Below are 8,556 nucleotides of genomic sequence, written 5' to 3' on the forward strand. Positions count from 1 at the left end.
CTATTCAGGGTCTTATAGCGAAATCCGACTTGTCAGCTGAGAGAGTGTGAATAAAAAAATTTGAATTTCAATTAGGAAAAAATACTGTATTGAATAATGAAAAAAGTGTTTGGTCTCATCTTTCAGGAAAACAAAATTTAATCAAGGTTCAAATTATTTAATTGTATTGTGCTATAACTTATAAACTAGTTTTTTTTATGCTCGATATGGATCTTTATCTGATAGATGATAGCAAAAAAAGAAAATATTTTTAAAAAAAGTTCTTCGTTCAGATTTTTTTAAAAAAAAAAACTAGTTTTTTTATGTTTAATTTTTAAAAAATAAACAAGTAGAATAGTAGATCTTCTTATTTGGGAGTACTTGTTCTTGGATAAATATTATACTGGAAAATACTTAAACTTTTTTTAATGAAAAAAAATACTTATTACAGTCTTAAAATTTTACCAAATTCTCATGACAAATTATATATTTTACGTAATTCATATCCGTATTTTATTATTTTAGATTTAAATATTAGTTTTTCATTATTTATTTTAATAGTTGTACTACCACAAACTATTTTTTTATGTTACTATAATTTATTAATTGTAATCTCACATATATATTATCAAATTTTAAATCTTACTATTTTTTAATTATTTTTTTGTAATATCAAGTAACTTAAGCAACTTTTTTGAAAATGAAAGGAATATTTTATTCCAAAAGTCTATTAAGATTTTATTTCGATTTTGCACTTCTAGACAAATCTTATAGATTTGGTTTCCTAGATATAGATAATCCTATTATTAGGAATTATTTATTTAAGTAGGAAACTTATCTATAAGATATAAAGTATTTGCTTTAAATTAGAGTTTGATTCCTATTAAACTCTAGTTTTACTTGTTGATAGGTAAAAAGGATCCTTGAAGATTTAGGTAAAAGGAAGTAATTAATATAAAAGGAGAACAATCATTGAAGAGGGGCGACACAAGGAGAGAATATTTGACTGACGGCTACAGGAGCTCTGCTGGAATTAATTCAGTATTGAAGATTTGCGTGAGGAGCTTGAGTGTCCTGTCTACCATGTGACCGTGTTGCCGATTGGTGTTGCCAATACTCAAGAACAACACTGACGCAGAGTGTTGATCGAAGAGTGGTTTCGTTTGGTTTTATTGCAATACGTTGTTATTTTATGCATCTATTTTTAGTATTGGTTTATTTTGATGCATGTTAATTCCTTGGAGTATTAAGGAATTTAGTTTAGTTTTATTTCACTAGTATTGATTTTGGTGTAAACGATTTACATATTTTTCTAGTGAATTTTTTGCCATGAGGCTGCGCACAAGTATTAGTACTTGTGCATAATTTAACTCAAGTGTCTACTTGTTAAAGTTATCTTAGTGTGCTAAATAATTAATTTCCGCTGCCGTGTAGACAACACCGAGCACAACACTGAATTCTGATATACTAGTTTTAAATAATTATTTCCTGTATATTTATGCGCAACAATCCATTCAAGTGGTATCAGAGCCAACAATTGATAACTAAGTGATTGATTCTGTAATTCTGCTGTTCGTACAGGAAATATACTCATAACTTGATGGATTCACTAGCATCAAGCACTGCATTTAGACCATCAGTCCTGGATGGTTCAAACTATGCCCTTTGGAAAGTCAAGATGAGGATGTGCATCAAATCTATCGGAGAAAGGGCTTGGCAACGTGTCTTAGATGGATGGTCCCCACCGAGGACAGTTGATAAGGATGGTGATAGCATAAGTAAACCAGAAAGTACTTGGTCCAATGATGAAGTCCAAACCTCGAACTTCAATTCGAAGGCACTCAATGCTATATTCACATCTGTTGACATCAATATGTTCAGTCTCATAACTAAATGTATCTCTGCCAAGGAAGCTTGAGATATTATTCAAAAGCACTGCGAAGGGTCAGAAAGTGTTCGCAGAACCAAACTCAGGATGTTAACCTCAAAATTTGAAAACTTAAGGATAGAGGAAAACGAGACTATTATGGAATATGATCGAAGATTGTGTGATATTGCAAATGAGGCCTTTAGTCTTGGTGATCCTATGTCAAATGAAAGATTGGTTAGCAAGGTTATGAGGTCCCTTCCTGAACACTTTAATATTAAAATCTATGCCATTGATGAATCCAAGGACACCTCTACACTTAATCTGGAGAACCTGATAAGTTCTCTCAGAACATTTGAGATGAATCTAGACCTACAGAAAAGAAATACTGGGAAGGGTGTTGCTTTACAATCAACTGATGACTTGGTAAATAGCCTAATTCAAGAGGCGAAGGATTCTGATCTTGGTGAGGAATCAATTTCCTTGATTATAAAACAGTTTGGTGATTACTTAAAAAGAATGAGAGACAAGAAGAAGACTGTGTCGACATCAAAACCTCTTTCTATTCCTTTTGAAAGGAACAAAATATCTGCACCAACGCAAGGGAATTTCAGATCAAAGAATGAATCATTGGGCCGACCAGAGACAAAGAAACTTGATTCTGTCCAATGTCGAGGATATTCTGGTTTTGGTCATTATGCAAATGAGTGTGCCAATCGACTTCGCAGAAACAAAAAATGGCAGCCTCCTTAAGTGACGATGATTCAGATGAAGAATGTGACTTGAAGGAAGGAGAAGACTGTACCTCTCTATCTGTCATCCAGAAAGACATTTGTAAGCTACAGGTCAATCCTTCTGGTGTTGCAACACTTGTCCGCAACACCGTGCCAAAATCACTGTGCCTTAATGCCAAATCAATAGAGAACACCAATGTGGAAGAAATCCTGGAATCTGACCAAGAAGAACTCACTGTTGAGATTGTGCAGATGATGTACGAAGAACTATATGGTGACTGGCTCAAGAGGAATGAGGCAAATTCAATACTGACATAAAGAGTAGTGTGACTCGCCTTGAAGTTTTGCTGAGCAAGAAGGATCTTGAACTTTGTCAGATCAAAGACAAGCTTGAGAAGACATCAAAGACTCTCGATAAATTCAATTCAAGCTCCTCTAAACTTGACACAATGCTATACTGGAAAATACTTAAACTTTTTTTTAATGAAAAAAAAATACTTATTACAGTCTTAAAATTTTACCAAATTCTCATGACAAATTATATATTTTGCGTAATTCATATCCGTATTTTATTATTTTAGATTTAAATATTAGTTTTTCATTATTTATTTTAATAGTTGTACTACCACAAACTATTTTTTTATGTTACTATAATTTATTAATTGAAATCTCACATATCTATTATCAAATTTTAAATCTTGTTACTATTTTTTAATTATTTTTTTTGTAATATCAACTAACATAAACAATTTTTTTGAAAAGTTTAGACTTATCAAGTCATTATTTATGATGAATCGATAACACAAGTATTTTTGCTTTTTATCTCAAAAACTTGATAATAAAATTATTTATTCAGTGACTCATGAACCGAAATTGGATGGTGATGTATGCCATGACCTCAGCGCCATGTAACGTATATGTTTGACACATGAATAATGGTAAAGTACAATAAAATTTTGTTAGAGTAGATGTTTTGGCTAAAAAATTTATCGATTCAGTTGTGATTAATAGTATTTATTTTAATATGATTTATGTTTCATGGTTTCATTTCAGTTTGTCTGTATACTCATGTAATCGACATAGATAACGTCATTGATTATACTCTAATACAAATTCTACTAGACACTCTTACCATGATTCGATGAGTTTAATCAGAAAATGATTTCTGAAATTCCCATGATCAAATGTTGTTGCATGGAATTAGACAAATTAGTGTAAGCCCGAATAAAAGAAAACGTCCTGAATGCGTTTATGCAAATTGACTATATGCAATTGACACGTCTTTCTCATTTTTTGGACTTAGTTCTCCTGTCATATGCAATGTTTTTTCTAGTATTTTGTGCTTCATGGTCATTATTTGAATGCGTGTATTATTTATCATACCTACAATAGGTAGATAACGCGCAGGTTTTACCCAATTTTTCCAGCTTTCAACAATATTATTGTTAATTACACCCCATCGTTCCCCCAAAAACATAGAATTGACACAATTTTATGGGACACACCCACAAGAAACTCCTAGGCGAGTGGCATTGAATTGATTATGCTTTTGATATGTTGTGAAAACTCATGTCTTGATGGAGTGCACGCATCTGTCTTCAAAAGAGAAGACCAATGTTTTGTTATGGAGGGGATACCTACACAATACCTACAACAATTGATTTTAAAAACATTAAATATAATAACCAACTGAAAAACAATAAACAAAAACAAATGGCTAAAATATTGAAAAATCAATGTAAGACAAACCTGCTTGACAAAGTTATCGAGATGTCTCAAACAATAAGAATTGTGACTACCAGGGAACACAGACTGAATAGCTTTGATCAGTCCAGGATGTCGGTCAGAGAAAAAAGTGTGGCTATGGAATATCATGATGTATTGGCATGTCAAAACATGTTTTAACTGGTAGCAAAACAATTCCCAATTACAATCGTTTTCTGCATCAACTGCATACGCAAGTGTAAAAATATCATTATTCCCATCTTTTGCCACATCGACTAATAAACATCATTTGTACTTGTTCCTAATGTCAGTTCCATCCAAAAATATTAATGGTCGACAACCACTAATAAAACCAACAAGACATGCGTAAAAACATATGAATAACCATCTAAATTTGTTTGTCATCGAATCAATTTCACATTCAACAAAACTCCCGGGTTTTGTTTCTTTAGTAGCATGACAATACTACCATAATTTATCATATGACCCCTTATCAGTTCCGTGAATATCATGCATTGCCATCTCTTTGCCCACCCAAACTTTATGATACTCAAGTTTTATTCCATAATATTTTATGTACATCATCATTGTACATGGGCGATATGATGACTATCCCCTTAACTTCTCCTTCACAACGTTAGCTACCTAGGATGAATCAGCTTTAGGTTAACTCTAGTCCGCAAATTGTCATCCCTATAATTATGACTTAGGTTGCTTTTTCTTATGCCGAATGAATTGTCTGATTTATGTTTGGAGGCATAAATTTTCTACTCACAATTCTCTTTGCTCCAAAAAAGAAAATGATTTCTACAATTTCTTAATTTTTATAATAACTCAAATAATGAAGATAATTGAATTACATAAAATAAAATCACAACCGAACAAAATCACAATGTGTGCTCAGACAATATTAAAGCAGAAACTTTTTTTATTCACATTATATTTCAATAAATTTGTCCAAATATTTCGATACTGATTGTACGAAAATTTTACTGCAAAATCATCGTAATAATTCAACAATTGTTTTCAAAATTGTTTGATAAAAAGTAAGTGAAATCATACAAAAAATTGTGCACAAAAAAAAATCAAGCGAGAAGCATAAAAAAGGCATAAGATCATTCAAATTAAATCAATATCAAAACAAACTCATAATCAATAAAATCAGTATGATCATTATTGCCAACCGTGACTAGATTTTTGTTGACTACTCGAAAATCAATTATTTTTATACATATATTAGCATTCAAAAGACAAAAACAAGTATCTGAAAATTCAAATTACGTACTTTGTAGGTCAAAATAAGTACTTACTTGAAACAAAATCATAACAATAAAATACAATAGGCTAAATTGCTTCTCATAAATAAAACAAATCATTAAACACATAAAATGCATGATATGTAACTAACAATCGACTCATATTCATGAAAACATATATTCGCTATTTGCTTCACCATATATGTTCAGCACAAATCTCTCAAAATTCTAAATAAGTAGGTAGGTTGAAAAACAACACTCTCACATTCATTACTCACAGATAAAAACGAAAAATATGAAAAAAAAATCAGAATATCATTTTTCTATAAATTGAATTACGTACTCATTTAAACTTACTTTCAAAATTACTAAAACACAATCAGAATAAGAGATGATATTTACCTTCAATCATTTTTTTTCAAGCCACCAAGAAGGATGATAAATCGGGCAGATGGATTTCCTTGTGTAGGAGCCGACATATTTGATTGAGGGGAGGAGAAAATTATTTGGGCCGATGAATTTGGTTGAAGGAGAATATATTTACGTAAAGAAGAAAAAGTAAAAATGTATAATGACTTTTATAGGAATTAAAAACTATAATTTGGTTATTGTCAAGTATGAATTTTTAAATTATATTTGAGAGGAATTGAATTCTAAAACAAATTTTGATAAATAATTTTAATATAATTTACTTTTTTTAATATAATAAATTGTTCTAATTGTAACATCGAAATTGGATAAAATTGTTGACCCTAAAACGAACAATGATTCACATCGCTGTCAGGCATCAGCTACCCAAGGCTGACAAATGCGAATAAATAAATAAGGCTGACGTATGCCATGAGCTCAGCGCCATGAGCCTTTCGCGTTTTCAAATCATGTACTCGAGTTGGATTAATTATTAGGATTCAAAATTTATTCGTTTCAACAATAATAATTTTTTTTAAATAATTTAAGACTGATATGTTTATTCTGTGAACATACTATATATTATATATCAAGATATTTAATATTATTTTTCATTCATTCTAAATTATTAAATTTTTATATTTTTTTTAATGAAAATATACATTCAAATAAGTAAGGATTTCTTTATATATAAAAAAAACTATCGTACGAGCTGGTAGAAAAGATGATCATTTGACCAATGTTCAAGAGTTTGAATCTTTCTGCTAACACCTTCTCGAACGAACATATCATACATAGTTTCTTCAATGCATTTTATCTGTTTAGCATGTGTTGGGACTATATTTTAATTAGGCTCAAAGTTGGATAGACTCAAAACTTAATCAAGTCCAGGAGGAGGAATAGAAAAATAGATCAGATAAAAAAGTCCATTAATTCAAAATTATTTTGAATATATTAAATAACGTGCAGATAGGAAGAGACCGTGAGAAAAAAACATTGATAGATCGTAAGTCATATAGATAGTGTAAAAAACTGCACAATACAGAGAAGAGAAGGAGGGAATCAGCAGAAAGGAAAACACGCAATCTCTCACACAAATTCTAGCAAACACTTTGCAGAATTTTCATAGCTTTAGTTAATCGATTTCATAGTTTTTATTCCAGATTTCAATAGTTCAATTCATATTCTTTTATATATATTTCAGCAATATTGATTTAGTATATGTTAATATTTTATAAAAACATACATTTTATTGAAAACATAAATCATGTTAGGAGTTTATCTCTCAATTTCAGTAGTTTTTCTTTAGGTTTTTTTGTTCATGGTGTCATATTTGTATAGGAGATCATAACGAACGGTCAAATTTAGTATCTACAATTGTCGCATTTTTAGAAGTTAGATTTTTATCAGTTTTTACATAAATTAGTGCATCTTTACCCATGACACCCCTGCTACTCAAAATATTCTACAAAAACTATGGTTTGCAGGTTATTACATTAATTCAAAAATTTACTCAGTGCGTAAAAAAAAGTAACGGCGGTAGATTCTTATCAATAAAATTAAAATATATATCTAAATATCAATAAATTATGTAAAACCACTTATTATTCAAGTTAAGAAAAAAGTATCGAATGATAATCCGCATGAAATTTGGATATGTTGGGTCATTGATTTTAACCACACACATTCACGGCTTGCTTCATGTAGTGCGATAGTCTCGGCATGATTTGATGAAGTTGTTATGAGTGTTTGTTTCTTTGAATGCCAAGAAATTGCAGTGCCTCCACGAGTAAATACATATCCAGTTTGGGAACGTGCCTTGTATGGATCAGATAAGTATCCAGCATCGACATAACCAATTATACTTGGATTAGCATCTTTTGAATACAAAAGTTCCAAGTCTGTCGTTCCTCGTAGATAACGGAATATATGTTTAATTCCATTACAGTGTCTCTTTGTTGGATATGTGCTAAATCTTGTCAATAAATTTACGGCAAAAGATATATCAGGCTTTGTACAATTTTTAAGATACATAAGGGCACCGATAGCACTTAGATATGGTACTTCTGGACAAAGAATATCTTCATCATCTTCACATGGATGGCATGGATCCTTTTCTATGTTTAATGATCTAACAACCATTGGAGTACTTAAAAGATTTGATTTATCCATATTAAAACGTTTAAGGATGTTTTCTGTATAATTTGTCTGGTGAACAAATATTCCACATTCTTTTCGTTCAATTTGTAAACCCAGATAATACTTGGTTTTTCCAAGGTCCTTCATTTCAAATTCTTCCTTCAAGTATGACACATCTTCTTGAATTTCCTTATTCGTTCCAATGATATTTAAATCATCAACATATACAGGAATAATTATGCATCCGGATGTTGTTTTCTTTATGAAAACACAAGGGCATATTGAATTATATGCATATCCCTTTTTCATTAAGTGATCACTTAGCCGATTATACCACATTCGACCGGATTGCTTTAACCCATATAATGATCTTTGTAATTTCACAGAATAACATTCTCTGGGTTTTGAACTTTGTACTTCAGACATCTTAAATCCTTATATATATATA

At 30.7% G+C, this 8,556-nt stretch overlaps 1 long non-coding RNA gene across 1 annotated transcript; it reads right to left on the reverse strand.

Annotated features, from left to right (window-relative positions):
* Positions 1–4,106: 4,106 nt before the first annotated feature.
* On the reverse strand, positions 4,107–6,085 carry LOC140978926 (uncharacterized). The gene is made up of 3 exons (XR_012175661.1): positions 5,964–6,085; positions 4,330–4,529; positions 4,107–4,228 (listed from the first exon to the last, which is right to left on the reverse strand). It is a non-coding gene; the product is annotated as an uncharacterized lncRNA (long non-coding RNA).
* Positions 6,086–8,556: the final 2,471 nt, after the last annotated feature.

This window comes from Primulina huaijiensis, chromosome 6, assembly GCF_012295235.1.
Source record: "Primulina huaijiensis isolate GDHJ02 chromosome 6, ASM1229523v2, whole genome shotgun sequence".
In the NCBI taxonomy this organism is placed as follows: Eukaryota; Viridiplantae; Streptophyta; class Magnoliopsida; order Lamiales; family Gesneriaceae; genus Primulina; species Primulina huaijiensis.